We start from the raw sequence: 11100 nt of genomic DNA, 5'->3' as shown, positions 1-11100 counted from the left end.
GCCGGGGAGACAAGTGAGGCCAGGGAAATAGGGGAGTGGTGACGTGGGCCTAGGGACATCAGAGATGCAGAGACAGGGACAAAGCAAAGAGACACCATCAAAGGAAAAACAACATGGCTGGGGGAGGGGGTGAAGAAGGAAGAAGCAAGTTAAAGATGGATTCCTGCCATTGAACTTGGAAATGTGTTTAATTATACGAGTAATGGAAGAGATCAACAAAGCCAGCAGATTCCGTTTTCACCCATCAGTGTGGCGTTCTCGGTGTCTCCATGAGAGTACCCGAGGTATTTTGGCGTTTGTGGAAATAGATGTTCTTACAGTCTCTGGTGGGAACAGTGCAACCATTTCAGAGTTCTGACAAAAAACCTTAAAAACAGTGGTCTTTGATTTCCTCATTTCAGTAAATTAACGTAGGGGGAGTGGAAAAAAAAGATGAAAGGGGTCAGCGTGAGTCCCTGTGAGTCCCTGCTTTCATCCTTGGAGCTCTGGTCGCCTCAGGACCATAAACCTCATCTCATCTCCTGGCCCCCTGGGGTGGGTCTCTACCCGGTGTCCCATAGCACTGGTTACTTACTTTTTTTGTAACCACTGGCGTCACCCTTGTGATCTGTTTATGTTTTGTTCTTCCCCTCTAGACTTTGGAGTCCTCGGGTCAGGGGCTGTGTCATGACTTTGTGTGTTTCTCTAATGACCTTGTGTGTCCCTCTCACCTCTCATGGAGAAGGCGTAGATCACGTACTTGGTGAGTGAGTGACTGAAGGTTAAGTCGTGAGCAATGGTTTATCTTCAAGACTGGCTTCCGGAACTTAGCAGCACCTGCAGGCGACAGGTGTGTGTGTGTGTGAGTGTACAGGGCAGGGAGGCGATTGTCACACAGCTTTACCAGTGTCCTAATGACTCCTAGAACAACAAGTTTCTGGTTCCTTTGTTCATCTACAGGGTGTAGCCCACAGGGCTTTTCTCCATGTTTCCTGAAGAAGTACAGGCATACTGAGTTTTACAGCGCTTTACAGCTATTGCGTTTTAAACAAACTGAAGGTTTGTGGCAACCCTGTGTTGTCAGATGTTGGTTAGCTTTTTTTTTTTTTTTTTGTGGTATGCGGGCCTCTCACTGTTGCGGCCTCTCCCGTCGCGGAGCACAGGCTCCGGATGCGCAGGCTCAGCGGCCATGGCTCACGGGCCCAGCCGCTCCGCGGCATGTGGGATCTTCCCAGACCGGGTCATGAACCCATGTCCCCTGCATCGGCAGGCGGACTCTCAACCACTGCGCCACCAGGGAAGCCCCAGCTTTTTTTTTTTTTAAGGCAATAAGTATATTAAATTAAGGTATGTACATTGTTTTTCTAGACCTAATGCTATTGGGCACTTAGACTACAGTAGAGCGCAGACATAACTTACATGCACTGGGAAACCAAAACACTCGTGTGACTTGCTTTGCTGGGATCCTCGCTTTGTTACGTGGTGTGGAACCCAGCCCGTGGTATCTCCGAGGGCTGCCGGTGTGTGTGCTCTTCTGGTCCCGTCTGGCTTCTGCTTTGGGTCCAGGCGGAACTCCCTTGCAGCTCATTTGCCGCAGAAGGGAAAAGAGCCCTTTAGAGCCTCGGTCCAGGGCAGGCGTTTCCCAGGTGGGACCTAACCAAACCTTTCTTCTTTCTTTGGCTCCTCTTTGATCTATTGTTTCGTGGAAATTGGAGGTCCCTTGAAGAATCCTCCCTTGTTTACCTACTAGCAACCCTTAACAACAAACCACATTTTCCAGAGTCCTCCAGCGTTGAGCCGAGTGTCTGAAGGCTGTGGTGACAGCCGCAGAGGAGGTGGGAGAGGTTACCTGGCTTCGTGTGGGCAGGTGTCCCCCTGCTGAGGATGCAGAGGCGGGCGGTGGGGACCACTGGTTCGTGACTGGCTCGGGAGGAAAGCAGGGCAGGGTGATAGTTGGAAGGAGGACAGATCAAGGGGAGATTTCGCATCCAGAAGACGGCGTTGTGCATGGGCAAAGCTAAAAATCCATGTCCGTGAATGTTTACTGGACTCTGATCAAGGGAGAGCCACAGGGCACAATGATAGGATCCCAAGGGAAAAGCAAGCTAGGGGGTGGGGACATGAAGGGGGGCTCAGTGGATAAAAGTGAGGGCAGGGAGTAAGCAGAGAGGCACGAGGCACAGCTCTGGAGAGAGAGATAAGGCTCATGGTGTGACAGCAAATTTCCCCGTGAGGTGATAGAATCCATGTTACGGAGGCTCAGTCTGGTTGGCGGGTAGGGTGTGCCTCCCCTGGGCCCCCATTAGACTCACCTGGGGAATTTAAAATATACTGATTCGGGCTCTTCTCCAAAAGAGTCTAATGTAATTGGCCTGGGGTTTTGGCCCAGATGATTCTAATGTGCCAGCTGGTTAGGAATGACTGCTTTAGACTTTGGAAAGGGGGTGGTCCTTCTCCTGGACGTGGGGAGGAGAAGAAGGCCGATGGGGACTTGAGGATAATAATGTTTATCATAGACTTTCCTAGTTCTTTCAATCACACTTCTCAGTCTCTAAGTGCAGACGAATCCCCTGGGGGTGTTGCTGAAATGCAGATTCTGATTCGGTAGGGCTGGGTGGGTCCTGAGACTCTGCATTTCCCACACACTCCCTTGGGGTACCACTGCTGCTGGACCCCACTTTGGTTAGCAAGGCTTGAAATTGACAGAGGGTTTTGCGTTGATCCTCCTGTTTTACGTATGAATTACGCTATGGCCTGTAAGACATAGGTCTTACCATCCTGATTATACAGGTGAGGAAAGGAGATCAGAGAAGGGCAGGAAGAGAAGCAGAGGGTGGCCCCGGGCAGCAATGTCTGGTGAGCAGATACCTTACATCCGCTGCCCACTTAACCCATCTCCTCAGCTCACACACAGGAAGGGGGGAGCTGAGGTCTTCTGACTACAGGTGTGGAGCCCCTTTTTCTGCACCCCAGCAGCCTTCACCAGGACACGAGAGGACATTGTTATTGAAAGGGAGAGTGAGTAGGGGTGGGAGCTTAGGGAGAAAGAAGAACCTCTGGAGATACTGCTGTGGGAATCAAGGGACTTCCCTGGCGGTCCAGTGGTTAGGATTCTGCACTTTCGCTGCCGAGGGCGTGGGTTCGATCCCTGGTCAGGGACTAAGGTCCCGCAAGCTGCACGGTGCGGCACCCCCCAAAATGGAGATGCTGTGATGGGAATTGGACAGTGCAGAGAGGCTGAGCAGGGGTCAGAGCAAACTTGTTGGCCTTTATGAGTCAGCAGGGGGTGTCTCCATCCGTGTCCTGAATGGAAACCAAGAAAGCACATGGGTGGACTCGTGCAGTCCGGGTGATGAGAAGGCTTATAATCTAGGACAGTTGTCATTAAACTTGAACCTGTATCAGAATCACCTGGAGAGCTTGTTAAACACAGAGCTGGGCCCCACCCAGGGAATTTCTGACTCAGGAGGCCTGGGAGGGCCTGAGAATATGCATCTATAACCAGTCCCCAGGTGATGCTGATGCTGCTGGTCTGGGGACCCCACTTTGAGAGCCACTGGCCACAGATGCCCTGAAGGACAATGCGCTCAGTTAGAGCCAGAGTGGGCTGTCGATCCAAGTGCCTCTTAGTGATGAGGTCCAGGCTGGGAAAGCTTAAAAGAGGGCAGAGCTGACGGTTTGCTGGATTTATACCACTCAACGTGGTATAAATTGGCCACGTTTCATGCCATGTCCTCACGCCCTCCTGTGGCGTCCATTGGGCATGGAGGAAGTTGCTGGCTCTCCGAGTAATGGTGGTGACCCGGGGGACGTCAGACTTTTCAGAGGAAAGTTCAGCTTCTGCAAAGGTGAAGAAAAGGAGGGATGCATTGAGGAACAAGGTTTGGGCGTTTGCCCTGATGGAGCGGAGTTACCGTCAAAGGGAGTGGCAGATGGCGTGCCTTGTGGGTCTGAGGGGCAGGATGGATGGGAGCCCCAGAAACTGGGCCTGGGGGGTGGACCAGGGACGCTGACAGGGGGATGGTCATTCGTCGCCCAGGTGATGCTACCTCCTCTGGCAGGTGTGGCTGGTCTTCCAACCTCACTGGATGCCCCCGGCATCCCTGCCAGTGTGTGGAGCAGGTATGGTCACTCTCAGCTCATGGATGAGGAAATAACCACAGGGAAGTTTCTGTCACTTGCCGGAAGAGGCTAAGACAGCAAGAACTCAGGTCTTCCTGTTCTGGGGCCTGTGGTGGTCCTGGGAGCTGGTGAGGGCCACAGGCTGCTGTATTCTGAGCACAGGCCTGGGCGTGACTCAGTGGACACAGCGGGAAGCGAGGCCCAGTCGTGGCTCAGGGATGGACCCCGGTCCCTGGGAGGGATGCTTGCTGAGTTAGTTTGGTGATTTCAGGTGGTGGAGAGTGGAGACTGAGGCCGGTTGCTGCAGGTGATGGGGGTTTGGTGGAGGGACATGTAGAGACGGGGTTTTGGGGGAGGTGGGAGACAGTTCCTTAGGCCTCTTGGGGAACGGGAAGGTTGTTCAAGGTTGAGTGTTACCCTAGCGACCAGCTGTTCTCCCCTCAGAAATGGTGACTTCCCCCCATTGTGGTACTTCCGCTCTCTCCCTGCTGCTCTCCTGCTGCTTCAAACTCTCTTCTCTCTGCTGTCTCGTGACTCCTGCTTTCTGCAGCCTCTCTATTTCCTGTTACCATCTACTCCCTGTTGATCCTCTCGATGTGTGTTATATTCAGAAATCCTTAACAATAAAGACCGAGTTTGAGGATGGGCCTGGGGATGGGGTCCCAGTGCCTTCTCAGGCTGGTCTCTAGGTGGCTACTTTGGGGTAAGGCCTGACACCTGGTCCGGTAAGCCGAGGCCAAGGTGGCAGGGCGAGATGACGCAGAGCAGATGCCGGAGCTGCCCGTGGGCGGGGCAGGCCCTCAGAGCAGCACACCCCATACCTTGCAAAAGCAAAGCAGAGCCCTGTTCCAGGGGGATTTGAGAAGAACTCGGACACTAGGCAGATTTTCAGAAATTCCAGGATTTCCAGACGAGGGGAATGAGAGAAGATTTCATTTTCTCGAACTGAAATATTGGGCAGGGGTGTGGTGTCTGGAGAAACCCCCGAGACCACAGGTGGGTGAAATAGTGGACAGAGTTGGATGAGGTCAAGGAAGATGATGATAAGTACCAGAGGGTTGGGTTAACGGTCCATAAACCCCTCCCGCCTGGGGTCGGTCCTGATTCTGGACACTAAAGCCGGACTGGGCTCACGAGCTTCGGCAGTGGGAATAGGAGGGCTTGGGTCAGTGATGGACTTACCAAGGCCACAGTGGACAAGCGCAGATGGGCCCACATGCAGGAAACCATGAAAACGCCGTGTCTACGTGGAAAATGTCTACATAACACACGCTGTTGGGACCTGTTCTCAAATGAAGAGAATTCTGTTCTCATTGGTAAACTCCAAGTGCTAGCGAAAGCACCTAATCTGTGAACATTTTTTTTCCTTTTTTTTGCCCAAACCACGAGGCTTGCAGGATCTTAGTTCCCTGACCAGGGTTCGCACCTGGACCCCCAGCAGTGAAAGCACTGAGTTCTAACCACTGGATCGCCAGGGAATTCCCAACATATTTTTTAAATTTCATGTATTTTTTATTTTTAAAAAATTTTATTGAAATGTAGTTGATTTACAGTGTTGTGTTAATTTCTTCTGTACAGCAAAGTGATTCAGTTATACATATATATATATGTATACATTCTTTCCTATGATGGTTTATCACAGGATATTGAATATAGTTCCCCGTGCTACACACTAGGACCTTGTTGTCTACCCATTCTATATATAATACTTTACACCTGCTCATCCCAAACTCCCACTCCATCCCTCCCCCAACGCCCTCCCCCATTGGCAACCACAAGTCTGTTCTCTATGTCTGTGAGTCTCTTTTTGGTTCGTAGATATGTTGATTTGTATCATATTTTAGATTCTACATATAAGCGATATCATATGGTATTTGTCTTCTCCTTTTGACTTAGCTTAGCATGACCATCTCTAGGTCCATCCATGTTGCTGCAAATGGCATTATTTCATTCTTTTTGATGGCTGAGTAATATTGTGAACATATTTCTAAGCAGATTCCTACCCAAGGGGTTAAACTAGGTGTCATGGTCAGAGGCACAGGATAGTGGTCTTAGGAGGGGGCGGCAGTGGGTGGTGAGTCCCCTGAGAACGTTCCACAGAGGCTAAAGGGTCGCTGAACCTCTCCTGCTCAGGGGCTGCAAGCATTGGCTTGGGGTGGAGGTAGGGGTTGGACCCATGGGCTTTGGGGACCCTCCTCACTCTGATGCCATTTGGCTTCGAGGCCCTGGGTTCTGTCTTTGCCAGGTCTGCCGTGCAAAGGACCACCCCATCTCCTCCTTCCAGGAGCAGGAGGGCCCCTCAAAGCCAGTCCTGTTGACTTCCCTGCTGCCCCACAGGTAAACGGCAACTCATTCAGGATGCACAACTGTCCGAGTGAAACATAATTTGAAGCAAATACAAAGTGAATAGGGTATATGTGTATGTTATAGCTATTTCTCATAAAGCTTCTCGAGCCAAAGTGAACTAAAGTCAGAGCAAATGTGGGACTTCCCTGGTGGTCCAGCGGGTAAGACTCCGTGCTCCCAGTGCAGGGGGCCAGGTTCGATCTCTGGTCGGGGAATTAGATCCCACGTGCTGCAACTAAGAGTCTGCATGCTGCAACTAAAGATCCCGCGTGCCACAACTAAGACCCGGTGCAGCCAAAATACATATAATTAATAAATAAATATATAAATATTTTTAAAAAAGAAACGGCACATTAAAAAATATAAAGTCAGAGCAAGTGTATTCTTTTAAAGTCCCTTTCAGGGTGATGACCGATGTGGCCCTCTGTCTGGGATATGAACACCTAATCCACCCCCAGAGAAAAGAAAAGGAAAGGAAAAGAAAAACAAAGTCCTTTTGTCCTGCATTGGCCCTGCTCTGATTTTCCTGCACTGGGTTAGTTCTGTGTGTCCTGCCTGTTTTTCCTGTTAGACTATGGCTCTCTTAGCAGGATCCATGCCTTTTCATAATGGCTTCACTTTGCATTGTCTATCTCTTCACACAGATTGTGTCTTCCAGATCCGTGGTACCAGTGGACCCTCATACTTTTCGAGGGAGGTGAGTGGACGTTATCATGACACACCCATTTGGTTGGTGAGGGGAGGTGAGATGCAAGAGAGGTTTCGAGTACTATAGTTGAGCTTTGAATCCTGGCTCTGTGGTCTTACTCAGGGTGTTTTATTTTTCCAAGCCTTGTTTTCTTCATCTATGAAAAGATAATATTTATCTCATAAAATTATGGTGGAGCTTGAGATAGTAGTTCTGTATGTAAGGCTTTTAGTACAGTACCTGTCACATAGCAAAAGCTAATGAATGTTGGGTCTTGGGTCTTGCTCCTGTGTGACCTAATTCATGATTATTCATTGAGCAGTTACTATGTGCTAAGCCTTGTGTTATGTGCTCTGACCTAGTTAGTCTTCACGAACTGTAAATATTTTTTTCCTTTCTATTTTATAGATGAGGAAATGGAGCCCCAGAGAGGTTAAGTTCTTAACTGAGGTCACCCCAGTGTTAAGTGACACGGCCAATACTTAAATCCACGTCTCGCTAACATTAATGATTGTGCTTGTTGCCATTATGCTAAATTGCCTCTCCTTAGGGCCTGAGCTGAGTCCTGGATTTAAAAGGAGGCAAGAACGATGTTTAGGATCTGCCCTAGTGACTTGGGCTAACTTTGCCACTCTGCTTTGCTCGTGAGCCACGCGAGACTGCAAAGGAAATATGAGTTACGGCTACAAGAGAGTCAGCGGACAAGCTCCCAAGGCCTTCCTGCCCCGAGATCTGTGGTCATTTCTGCCCTTAGCGAGTGAGCAGACTTCCACTGCCTGGGCTGCATCTGCACGCCTGGGGCTACCCACCTCCTGTGAAGCAAGTCGTCTGTTCCCGGTGTGGTTTCCGCTGCCTCAGCCAGACCCAGGTCCCCTGCGCCCAGAAGATGCTCAAGAAATGCCACCTACGGGTGAAAACCTGCGTGATGAAGGCTAAGCCCCGTATTTTATGTACGTTGTATGTCGCTTTGAAGGGAAGATTTGAAGGGAAACAAAAAAGAATTGTAGACCCTGACCAGAAGGGACTTTTGCAAAAGCATTTTGTTCAGAGGCCTGAAGGGGGCTGATATTAATAATATTGGCTACTTATTAGGTATTCTTCCCGATGCCTTCAGCATCTGTCCTTATTAAATCCTCCCAAAGCTGTGATTCTAATGACCCTCTTTGAATACAGAGTGTGTTTTAATTACTGGTCATGGTATCAACTGTGATCTGTCCTTCCACCCGCAGCAGGACTCTCTCTCCCTCTCCAGGCCCCTCCTGTTGAGAACTCTGCCCTCTGAAATTACAATTCTTTCCCCCACTGGCAGTCTGAGGGTACAAGGTTCAGAAACTTGCGTTGCCCAAGATCACATAATGAATTTCACGGCGGAGTCAGCATTGAAATGCACGCCTGTCTAGATTTCCTCACCAGCACTCACTGCCGTATACTGTTTAATGAACTGAAACTTAAAGAGAACTGGATTTATTTTTAACTTACTGTTGCCTACTGCGTCACCCTCGAGGAGTCTTTATGTCCCCTGTCTCCCACCCAAAGGAAGGCTGTCTTCACCAGGCCAGTCCCTCAGACTGAAGTGGGAGCTTCAGAGGAGCCATAGTTCGGGGTCTTTGGGAGGAGCTTGGGATCAAGGTTATATCTGACACAGAGTCAGCTCGCTACCCTGAAAACATGTGAATCGATAGTTTGCAAACATATTTCTGGCCACAAGCAAACAGGGGGAGAGTTGGGAAATTAAACTGGCACAGAAGCAAGTCAGATTTTGGGAACATGTAATTTTTAGGAGTCTGAACTTTGGGGTGGAAATATTTAAAGAATTGAGTGGACTTACTTTCAATTTCAGTGAGACGTTTGGCAGTACGTGAGCCAACCCGAACTGGATTATTAATCCTGTATTCTCACTGTGTGGCTTTGTTCGCACGCGTCCTTAGCGTGGAATAGATATGCAAAGAGTGCTTGTTGCATTGATGAAAAATGGAGCCTTGCCTGCTTAATTTTCTATTCTGCTAAAATATATATAACATAACATTGATCATTTTAACCATTTTTAAGTATACAGGTCAGTGGTACTAAGTACATTCACTTTGTTGTGCAATCATCCACCTCTAAAACCTTTTCGTCTTCCCAAACTGAACCTCTGTCCCCATTAAACACTAACTCCCCATTCCTCTGTCCTCCCAGCCCCTGGCAGCCACCCTTCTACCTTCTGTCTCTAGGGATTTGATTACCTCTAGGGACCTCATATCGGTGGGATAATGTAGTATTTGTCCTTTTGTGACGGCTTATTTCACTGAGCATAATGTCCTTAAGGTTCATCCATGGTGTAGTGTGTGTCAGAACTTCCTTCCTTTTTTCAGGCTGAATCATATTCCACTGTATGAATACATCCCATTTGGTCTATTGATTCATCAGTGGATGGACACTCAGGTTGTTTCTGCTTTCTGCGAATAGTTTGGCGATCATCACTTCCAGCTTCTGGCTCAGGCCCCTGCCATTTCTTTGTTTTTCTTTTTTTGTTTGTTTTGTTTTTTGATGCACCACGCGGCCTCTGGGATTCTCGTTCCCCAACCCAGGCCCTCGGCAGTGAGAACGAGGAGCCCTAACCACTGGACCACCAGGGAACTCCTAGGCTCCTGTTGTTTCTGTTCGAGCCCCTGCTTTCAGTTTTGTCTGCTTGCTTTCCCGTGCTGCGTCATCTTTAGCACTGAGGGGTCGAATGCTTTCCAGTCTCCCAGCAGAGCACTTTGGGGTCCCCTTTTCAATATTGTATTGTGAAGCCAAACAAAAAATGATTGGAAAGATGTTTCTGACAATAAACTTGTGGCAAAGCTACCTTACTTCCTACTTTGAATCTTGCTATGAAATCGCCCACTTTTAATTCAATTTCAGCCCACGTCACGCCGTTGAGTTTCTGTTTGCTCGCCACTGCGTGATTTGGAGGGGAAGGATCCGCTTGGGCACGATGCTGGGCTCCTGGAGCTCCCGTGCCTTTTTGTGACATCCTGCACATGTTCGCTGGAGACTGGCAGCTGCCCTGCCACATCGCTCTGTCACTTCCTTCCCTGGATTTCAAACTGAGCTTCTAAAGCCCAGAGCAGCCGCATGGTTGAGGTCATTAAAAAAAAAAAAGCTCAGCACTTAAAGGATAGCTCAGTTCTATTTAACTCTAAAAAGGTTGGCTTTATTCAGGTCTCAACCAGAATGGCCCCTGAACCCTTCCATCTGGGTATCTTTCTGCGTTCGGTTTTCCGAGCCCCACGCGCTCAGTTTGGGGGGCTGGGGCGGGGGGAGGGGTGGCCCTGCCTCGTGCTTCATCACAGTAAAGTTATTCTGGGTCCCAAAAAGCCTCATAAATCTGTTCCCCAGATGGAAGTCTCCATAAAAGGTTCCTCTCTTTGCGTGAGTCTCAAATTTCCCTTCCACTTAAATTCAACAAATGAATAATCACATGGATGAGGTAAATAGCAATACCCCCCCCAAAAAAAAGTTTTTTAAAAAGCCAGCGCAGTTGTGAGTTCTGACCTCCCTTCTTAGTGTACGAGGAGCCACGTTTGTAGCAGGTTGACCTGCGATTCCTCGGAAACGGAAGTCAAGGCCATTCACCAACACGCAGATTTGAGTAAGCAAATGTCACCAAGTGTCAACGTTTCAATTATTTATTTCTTAAAAGGAATTTCATAACACGAGTTTGAGTTTATTGGAGTCGTTTATAAGAGCTGAAGATTTAATTTTTCTTTTCTCCCGGTGAAGGTAGACCTGGAGGCCAAAGGCATGGGGACCACAGTGTGACCTTGTGAGTGAAGACAGTGACCTTGGTTGAAGAACAGGATTTGGGTGCTGGTCACAGGTCTCTGCCCTGGTGTGTTAGGACTGGTGGCCTGGTGCTATGGGACGCCATAGGACACTGACTCTGATACTTTGCAGGACGGCCAGCTTGGACGTCCTCTAAATTGCAAGCCTGGAAGGAG

General features: G+C 49.1%; 1 long non-coding RNA gene across 1 annotated transcript; it reads left to right on the top strand.

Moving 5' to 3' along the window:
- The first annotated feature begins 6883 nt into the window (after nt 1-6883).
- Nucleotides 6884-8845, top strand: LOC132432855 (uncharacterized). Its single transcript, XR_009521011.1, has 3 exons — nt 6884-6982; nt 7092-7144; nt 7686-8845. It is a non-coding gene; the product is annotated as an uncharacterized lncRNA (long non-coding RNA).
- Nucleotides 8846-11100: the final 2255 nt, after the last annotated feature.

The sequence above is a fragment of the Delphinus delphis genome, chromosome 10 (genome assembly GCF_949987515.2).
Source record: "Delphinus delphis chromosome 10, mDelDel1.2, whole genome shotgun sequence".
In the NCBI taxonomy this organism is placed as follows: Eukaryota; Metazoa; Chordata; class Mammalia; order Artiodactyla; family Delphinidae; genus Delphinus; species Delphinus delphis.
This window is presented reverse-complemented; position numbering and strand designations above follow the sequence as displayed.